Source organism: Montipora capricornis, chromosome 5 (genome assembly GCF_036669925.1).
Source record: "Montipora capricornis isolate CH-2021 chromosome 5, ASM3666992v2, whole genome shotgun sequence".
NCBI classification, from domain to species: Eukaryota; Metazoa; Cnidaria; class Anthozoa; order Scleractinia; family Acroporidae; genus Montipora; species Montipora capricornis.
This window is the reverse complement of record NC_090887.1, coordinates 32291471-32301853: the sequence shown is the minus strand read 5'-3', so window position 1 is coordinate 32301853 and position 10383 is coordinate 32291471.

The following is a 10383-nucleotide window of genomic DNA, read 5'->3' as shown; positions in this document are numbered from 1 at the left end:
AATGAACAGCTAATTTAAATGCGAGGGGATTATGTGTTAATATGCAAGGGAGATAAGTGACTTATCCGCCTTACATATTAATACATAATCCCCTCTCATTTAAATTAGCTTTTCATAAAGAAAAAATTTACAAATGTTTATTTGGAAATATTAAGTTGTTTAGAGTTTCAGCCACCTCTCTTCTAAGACAAAAGCGGGGAGCTCCCGGGTTATTCATCTCATTTGCGTTCGGTTGAAAACATGGGTCCTCAAAGACCTTAATTACTTATAGAAATTTGGGTTTGAATATCTCGTTTTAAAGGTCATAAAATAGGCTTTTCAGTCAAAAAAATAATGCTTGAAAACCAAGGACTTTCCAGAAAGATAACTGTAAGTACAAAAATTTGTAAAAAATATTGTTGTAGTACAAAAAGTTGAAAAATGATTCGTGAACTTTTTAGAATTTAAAAAAAATATATTTGTGAATGCTTGTGATTTCTCCATGAGGACAAACAAAGGAGATTGTCTTTTGCATAATTAATTACGCTTCGGACTTCGATACGCAAGAAAAGTATAATCAGCTCGTTCAAAACCTTTTTAAACCAAAATTTCCGAATAATATGAGGTTTTCATTCATTAGAGGTTAATTTGATAATAATCTAACGCGATTTTTCAACGCGGAAAAGACGGCCAGGAAGTAGTGCGTGGCATTTGAAAAAATACGTCCTCTAAATCGCTCATACACAAATGTTTATCTTCATCACTCGATGTTATTTTCCAGCTGCCATTCTAAAATTGCTTGAAATTTTTTTCCTGATATTTTTCCCATCCTTTAGACGAGATTTTTTCCGTGAAAATTCTATTTCGAACATACCATAAAAAGCAATTATGTTTGCACTACGAAGCACATAAGGCCCTTCACCGAGGCGGCCACTTTTATACCGAGCTCTAAACTTGAGTTCGCGATATGGTCACGTGATACTGGTCGCATTCGTATACACGAACGGGTGGAGGTACGGATGAACGGACGATCAAACGATATAATTATATCTTTATTTATTTACCCTCGGATTTTCAGAGTAGCTTGGTGTAGCTAATATCTCCGAGCTTTTACCCTCCCAACTAAGATACACCACAGAAGACACACCAAAACACCGGGAACTACATGCCCTACTCTTTGCGACAAGTGTGTGGGTTCTTTTACGTCCCACAGGATTATAAACATTGAAGGATTGTGAGACGGGGCCTACGGTTTATCGTCCTTATCCGAGAAGACTAGAGAGTCTAACCACTTGCAGATGTAATTATAAAGGCGGCACTTTCTCCTCAGTTATTTAAAGACCCTGAGTGTTGGTCCGGCCGGAGTTCAACTCACGACCTCCAGCTTGACAGCCCCGTGCTAAATCAACTGAGCCACCGGTGTGCGATGACGTCATAGCTAACCAAAATTTCTCGCATCTATAGATTACCATATTTTCTTTACCATGGTGCTCCGGATACACGTCTTCGGCACGCGGAGCTCCGCTGAAACGATATTGAGATTGTGCGTTGTCTTTCAAAGTCGAATACACATTTCAGTAAAGCAGAAATTTAAGGCCTCTGCCTTCTGAGAGCGTCTTTAGCAAGAAAATTCCAACAGGTCTTTCATTGGGCCAAGGCTGAGGATTCTCTGGTATCTTGGAATGATTTAAGAGGATTCCAATGCGGTTGCTTATATGTTGCACTTTTTTTTCCACTTATTTTTTCAGTAAGAATGTTAGTATAATTAAAGGCTTGGTGCAGAGAATCCTTCTTCAGAGACTAAAGCCCATTTGGGAGAACAGTTTGATTATTTGTTGGAAGTAAGGACTTCACGGTTTCCCTGATTTAGTATCTTCGTGTATGAGGTAGTCCCTTGCAATCTGTTTAATCTTAATCTTTGCCTTCCTAAACAAAATGCGATGGTCGATGGTGTACGTTTACAAGGTTTGCCGTGTCAACATACATACGTTAACGTGAATGTTATCGACGATTTCGTAGGAAGCCAGGAGATAGGAGAAAAATCATTTTCAAAATCAAAAGCCAATTGACAAGAACTGCAGTTTTCTCTCTCAACATTTGATTTAAACTGCCTTTTTGTCGTGTGGTCTGATTTAAAGTCTTCTCAATGAGCAGCGCACTCACGATAAGCCAGATAAGCAAGACTTTAAATTAGGTGACTATCATTACGATTTATGCACCGTTATGAAATAAAAATATCGATGTTATATTTTAACTACATGATAAAGTACAATGCATGACGCGCATTACTTATATTTTGCCCATATTCCTGGATATGAAAAGTTATCAGTTTGTCCTTTGACCATTTCCAGATTTTTAGCTGTGTTCTTTCCATTTACGTATAACTATTCTTTTTTTAATAAAAATAAGTATGGATCATAACTTAATCAGCGGTGATATCAAGCCTCATATTTCGAGGAAAAGCTAGTTTTATTCAGGGAGAAGATAGGGCTGGAGAACATAAAGCACAAGTGGAAAACGCTGCTAGGCCTTTTAAACATACTGTCACAAAATTCCTTTTTGTTTCGCTCTTGTTCTCTGTTTCGTTAGCTGCATAGTTTATTCCGTTCGTGTTAATTATTTAGTGTTAAGTTCGTATCGTAGTGAAACGTAATTAGTACCTTAGAAATAGTTTGTAAGTTTATTTGTTCTTTAAAGTCTCCATTGTGAAAATACAATTGTAACTATAGGATTGTAAGTGTCGTGCATGTTTAAACAATAAGTTTGTCAGTAAGTGTTAATTGTAGAATAAATTATTATGTAAAGATATAAATGTAAGTAACGTGTTGTATGGGTGTGGCGAACAATTGGTTGACGGAAAAGGCACAGAGAGAGAGAGAAGGGAGAGTGAAAAGAGATCACCGCCAAGAGTCATTTGTGGGAGCTGTTTGAATCAAAGACAAAATCCATTTGTCCGCAGCAGCAGTGGCAACAGCGCGGAGATAAGCAAAGAGTAGATGGTACAGAAGTGAAAGCGACGGGAAGAATTAATGCAAACGTGTGGATGAAATTGTCAAGAAACAGCAGTTTGTTGGTTTGTTTGTTTGTGGGCTTGACTCTGAGAGGAACTGTGTAGAACCGATCTTTTAGCTTAATTTGTTTACCTATTTTAGTTTTAAGGCCTTTTGTAATAGCAGTACGATTACATAATTTAGAGTAAGTAGCTTTAGTAACCGTTATACTTGTAGTTAAATTATATCTTAAATTAAAAGTCGTAAGCGTTTTCTTAAAATTTATGGTTGTTTGTTATGCGATTGTGGGAAGGTATTTGGGTGTAGTTTTTTTGTGTTTCGTTAGCGTTTTCTTTCTATTCCTGGGCCATCAGGACACACGTCACACATACCTTACAGTTTAAATATCCATACTTAGACTATGGTATTTAGGGATGGAAATTGATTCAGGTTCGTGTAAGTTTTGAAAATTAATATTTCAATTTCTATACAATGCTTACACCGTATAGGTTGCATCTCAGTAGAAGACATGAACATTCAAAAGATCAACGAACCTGGCTTTGCAAACGTTTTGCATCAATATGAATCATTAATAAATGTATAATAATACAACAACGTCAATAACAATAATTTAATAATAATAATAATAATAATAATAATAATAATAATATTATTATTATTATTATTATTATTATTATTATTATTATTATTATTATTATTATTAAAGATGGTAGCATGTATCAGTTTTTAAGGAGAGAGGAAAACCAGAGTACCCGGGTAGAAACCAATCAGAGCAGAGCAGGGAACCAACAAACTCAACCCACATGTGACATAAGTCTGTGAGTCGAACCCAGGCCTCATTTGTGGGAGGGGAATGTTATCACCACTGCTTTATCCCTACACCTATACACCAGGCTAAATGTAACATTGCAAAATTAAACGGTCTGTCATCATTTTTTGTAAATGGATAAGTAAGTTGGGCTGTCTGAATTCTTTTTTTTCAGGTACGGATGGAAAGTCGTTTGCCGGATTTCGAGCATGTTACTGCATGAAGGGATTCTTTCGAAAACACATGTTTGAAGAATGCGAGCCATGCAAGCAAGGATTAAAATGTGAGAATGAATCGATTAATCTTCAACAGGGTTACTGGTGGAAATGGGAGAACGATACGAACAAAGAACTTTACAAATCCTTCGGCGAAGTCTTACGCGGGAATTTTTCTGTTACCAACAAAACCATGATCGAGTACCCAAACTCTCTTCCTCGAGCACATAAATGCCCAAGACCAGAATCATGTCTGGGAGGTACAAACTCCACTTGTGATGTTGGATATGAAGGACCATTGTGTGAAGTGTGTAGTCCTGAATATTACAAACAGTTGAAGACCTGCACAAAGTGCCCAACAAAAACATGGATGATCGTACAGCTTTCCGTCATAGCTGTTGTAACTATTCTAATCACCGTGGTTGTGGTTTGGAGAAGCAGGAAACAAGCCAAGAAGAAACAAGATCGCTCCTTAGTTGATATAATTCTTGGTAGACTAAAGATTGTTATCGGTTTCTACCAGGTAACCTTTGGAATTCTTGATGCATTTGCGTACATCAAATGGCCAGACTCTCTCTCCCTTATTGGAAAATATTCCGAGATATTACAGCTAAATATATTGCAGATTGCCCCAATCCACTGTCTCTTTCCAAGCCTAAAAGTCAATGCTTTTGGAAGATTGTATGCTATGCTCGGTATCAATTCTGCAGTGATCATTGTGGCATTCATTATTTATGGCATTAGGAAGATGTTTTTGACCAGAAAGACCTTCGAGAGTCAAATGGAGAAAGTGAAGAAAATTTCCGAAACAAAGACATTGGCCCTCAGAACAGTCTTTTTCTTCCTTTACTTAACATATCTAAGCACCTGCTCGAAGACAGCAAAGGTTCTTCCCCTTGCTTGTCACAAACTGTGCCTGGACGAAAAAGGTGAAAAGTGCGATAAGTTTCTAAAAGATGACGATAATATCAACTGTTCCAGCCAAGAATTCCGACGATCTGTGATTGTTGCATACTGCAGTATTTTGTACATCATGTTTCTACCTATAGCTACATTGGTGGTTCTTTGGAGACACCAAAGGTCATTGAAGAAACATGGTGACGGAGGTGACGATGAATCCACATATTCCCAGCATTCAAATCCTGAAATCGTCACAGGATTACAGTTTTTATTCTCAAATTACAACAGTCATGCATGGTATTGGGAACTTGTTGAGACAGCTCGAAAGGTGACTTTAACATCAGCCATTATTCTGATCGGAAGTGAGAGCAGAGCCTATATTGCGTTAGCTCTTGTTATGTCAGGTCTCTATGGAATGTTCTTTGCGTACAAGCGGCCTATAGCGGAACCCTTTGAGAACAAATTGATGGTTTCTTCCCTTGCTGTAACAATGGTCAACCTAGTAATAGGTGCTGTGAGTAGAATACCAGCAGAAAGTGTACATTCCTCGATGGACTCATACATGGACCATATCGTGTTCAATGCATTGGTATTCGGAGCAAATTTTCTAGTCATTGGAATTCTTGTGGGTAGGCACTTTGTTCTTATTTGTAATTACTAAAGCAAGCACGGTCCATAAATTTTTGTTAATTTTTTGCAGAAAATAAACGTATTTTTGTAGTGCTCCCATGACTCTCTTTTGCTGTATCTGGAGGTTCTCATACTCAGATCGCCGAGAGTGTTGGTATTTGCACTATTTATTTTGCCCTTTGATGTGCACACCATGATTGAATTTGCCGGATCAAAGAGATTGTTGGTGAAATTTGTAGCCAACTCATAAAAGAAGCTATATATAGATGGCAAAGGTTAACTAGGCCAACGGTATATAGCTTTGACCCATTATGCACGATGAGTTTACGACAAGCATATTATGTTCTTCTGAAAATTTCCATTAAATTTCGAAAACACTAGAAGATCTTTCAATATGACTGGACTAAAGTCACACGAAAAAACATCCGGGCATTTTCAACCATTAGGGGAAAAACAGTCAGGTGGATTTTAATGCCCACTTTACAGCGTACTAAGCTCCGCTGTTGGGCTTTTCGTTCACTTGCGATAACATACAAACGTATCTCTTTTCTTTCTTCTTTTTTATTTTCAGTCCAGTACCTCAGGTACATTTACTGCTTTATCAAGGAGTGGCGTAAAAATCCACAATGGTCTTTTTCGTGTTGCCTAGCGTTACTTTTGCCTCTTAATGACCTCTTTAACGAAATACGAGGGATGGCGGGGAAAAATGTTCTCACAGAACAAGTGCAAACTGGTACGTTTAACGTGCCATCAGTTTCTAGTGCGATCAACGAGAGTGGAGCAGTAAGCTTTGAGCTTGCTACTATTCATGAGCAGCCGAAAGAGTCAGTTGAACCTCGATCAGTCAACATTGACTTTGAAGACAGCGACAACGGTGACTTTAAAGAAGAAGATGCTGACAAAGTGGCATTTGACGCAAGAAAGGAGAGTGGAGCAGTAAGCTTTGAGCTTGCTAGTATTCATGAGCCGCCGAAAGAGTCAGTTGAACCTCGATCAGTCAACATTGACTTTGAAGAAAGCGACAACGGTGACTTTGAAGAAGAAGTTGCTGACAAAGTGGCATTTGACGCAAGAAAGGAGAGTGGAGCAGTAAGCTTTGAGCTTGCTACTATTCATGAGCCGCCGAAACAGCCAGTTGATCCTCGATCAGTCAACATTGACTTTGAAGAAAGCGACAACGGTGACTTTGAAGAAGAAGATGCTGACAAAGTGGCATTTGACGCAAGAAAGGAGAGAAGATCAGTAAGCATTTAGCTTTCTAGTATTCATGAGCCGCCAAAAGAGTCAGCTGAACCTCGATCAGTCAACATTGACTTTGAAGAAAGCGACAACGGTGGCTTTGAAGAAGAAGATGCTGACAAAGTGGCATTTGACGCAAGAAAGGAGAGTGGAGCAGTAAGCTTTGAGCTTGCTAGTATTCATGAGCCGCCAAAAGAGTCAGTTGAACCTCGATCAGTCAACATTGACTTTGAAGAAAGCGACAACGGTGGCTTTGAAGAAGAAGATGCTTACAAAGTGGCATTTGATGCAAGAAAGGAGAGTGGAGCAGTAAGATTTGAGCTTGCTAGTATTCATGAGCCGCCGAAAGAGTCAGTTGAACCTCGATCAGTCAACATTGACTTTGAAGAAAGCGACAACGGTGGCTTTGAAGAAGACGATGCTGACAAAGTGGCATTTGATGCAAGAAAGGAGAGTGGAGCAGTAAGCTTTGAGCTTGCTAATATTCATGGGCCGCCGAAAGAGCCAGTTGAACCTCGATCAGTCAACTTTGGCTTTGAAGAAAACGAAACCAGTGACCTTGAAGAAGAAGTTGCTAACAGAGTGGACCATTTTGCAGACCCGAAAAAAACATTTGATACGCCTCTTTGATTGGCCATTTAAAGGAATTAAATTAACAGAGAACTATCGCGGACAACGGCAGTCTATTGTAGAAATATAGAACCTTAGGTCCTTTGATGATGTAACCCAACAGCGTATGAGGGTCTTAATTGATCGTCAAGTCGTTATCAGGAAAAGAAGATAAAGGATTACCTTAACTAAATCATGATCTCAAGGTTTGGAAGTCTCTACAACGTGCGTTCAATTTATGCCCCTCAGATTCTGTTTTGGAGACTGTTTAACGTTAAAACACTATATTAAACTGGCCAATCCATAGAAATTATGTCTATCCTTGACTCGGTCTTCTGTGACTAGAACGGATAAGGGAGCCTTGGATACTCTAAATCTTGTATTGGAATGCCTTACCACGTAGCATTATAGACGATAAAATGAACATGTAATTGACGACAACATAACGTTGTCTAACGGCTGAATACCGAGGCAGATCCCGGGAAAAAATATTATTGTGAATTACACCGATCACATTCTTCCAACAAACAATAGCCCCAAATCACCAACAAGTGTGCAATTGCAACCGAACTTACACGGATATATACACAGTCACGCGACACCGTAAACCAACAGTATAAAGAACCAATAAGAGTGATATGAAGTAAATATCAAAGTGTCAGTAATTTTTTTTCTTTTCTTTTTTTTTCATCACGTACGTTTAGAATAAAGTCGTTGAAATCAGAAGGAAGTGGGCAGATGAATGGTAACGCAGTTTTTGTGGCCCGTTGAGTTGAAATGTTTGTCCACAGGGAAACCAGGATTGTTGTTTCGTATACTTCGTCAGTGTTCGTTAAATCCGTCCGGTTTCACCAATATAAAGAATGGTAGGACATCGATGACAGGACATGCAGTATGTAAGATTACTCGACTGGCAGGTAAAATGGCCTTGGGTGGAAGTCCTCTTACAATGACTGACGTATGCACAGGTATGGCGACGTGGATGTTGACAGGCACGCGAGTCACTCTGATCAGTACATGCGCGGCCAGTTGAGTGTACGAGTAAGTTTCTTAGGTTGCGATCGCGTTTGTATGCTACGACATGTGATTGTGAAAATATATGACGGGTAAGCTAGTCGGTTGATAGAATACGGAAATTCTGAAATAGAAAGTGTTTGATTTGCTTGTTGAAAAGGTGGTATGTGAGAACAAGAGGTACTCTGTCAATGGTGCTGACAGTCAGCTCAGATGGGCGTAGGGAATCAGGACGTTTGCGCTTCCTTCTTATTGCGTTTTTTAACGGCCTTGTTCACATTGAAGAAGGCTTCTACACCCGAAATGTCTGAGATTTATTTTTAACTACTGACAATTTTTTTGTCATTTTATATCATTCTACCTGGTTATTCATTTCGAGGTGTCATGCATCTCCTACAAAAAGGTTTTGGTTGTTGACACCAACAGTATAGCTGTCGAAACAAAAAAATCCGAGATCCGAATGTCTGCTTTGAGCATAGTCTTGAGACAAGTAAGGAAGAAAGAAAGAAAGAAAGAAAAAGCGCTTTCTGCAAGCTCGCACAGCACACAAGTTGTGGTCACATGGTAGAAATGGTTGTCCTGCGCAAATGAATTAATTGTAAACGACATTCAACATTCACTTATATAGAGCGGCCAAAGGTACAAATTATACGCTAGCGAGTCACTGAGTGATCTTTAAATTATATTGCACAGATTGGCTCAGTTACTTTTGAAACAAATAAAGGAAGAAATCCTACATTTTTTTTTTTTGTATCAGGCAGCGTAATTTACTTTATTCTGCACGATTACAAAAAAAAAACAGTCCAGGGATAATCACTGACATGAAGTTGTAAACCTCATGGGCTGGCATAACCGTCTCGTATTTTTTCACCTTCTCCCCATTCAAACCGCTTCTAAGCAAATAAGATTTCACGTCTTGTATGTCAATATTGTCACGTAAGCAAGAGCGTGATTTACCCAAGTTTCCAAGGGGTTTGTAGGTAAGGAAGCCATGATTTCTCCTCTGGTTTGTTCTTCACGTTACCGCACGTGGCAATGTTTAGCTGTTACAAATCATTCTTAGCATCGCCTTTTACCAAGGTTTTCGGCTGAACAATTTATCTGCGTACAAACTCCTTTCAAAGCTACCATTCCCAACCGTAAAACATCCGATAAATGTGTCAGTTTCGATACATTACGATCTACGCTTCTCCCCGCTCCACCGCTCGCCATATTGATCTTGTTGGCGTTCCCCTCGAAGAGCAGGGTATTATGGGATATGTGGAAGTGGCAAATGAATGCATAATTAGTAATATTGCTGTATATCTTAGTGCTTTATTTCATATCTTGTAATGTTGCCAGGGAGCTTCATAGCCTCAATAGCAAAAAATGATTAATTGTAGTAAGATAGATAATGTTCTTAACTTGATTAATGCATAATGATGGGTTATATCATGTATTTTCTTTGTGAAATTGCAGCTGCATATCATAGTACTTTAATTCATATCTTGTAATGTTACCAAGTAGCTCAGCCTTAATGGCCAAAAGCAATTCATTTTAGTAAGAAATATAACGTTCTTACCTTGATTAAAAGAATTACTTAAACTTGAAAAGCCTCGATAGTGAAAAAATGATTCATTGTAGTAAGAAAGATAATGTTCGTAACTTGATGAACTCTTTTTTTCTTCGTAAAATTGCTATATTTCTTAGGCCCGTTCCAAACACCGCTCCAGCCATGTGCCGAACCAAACTCAATAAATTTTGACTTAAGAGCGACTTCAGAGAAACGAGCAATGTACCTTTAGGTCGCACCAAACTTAGATTTGGGCTTGGGTAAGAGCTGAGAGAGTTTATAAATTGTCTTAATTTTTGCGTTTCGTTCAGCATATGACCAGAACGCCGTATCATGAATCAGTCGTCACTCCATGATCGCATAATGCGACAGACCCTGCCGAACTCAACGTTGTTTGCCGCTCTAAACATAACCTGCCGCACCAAA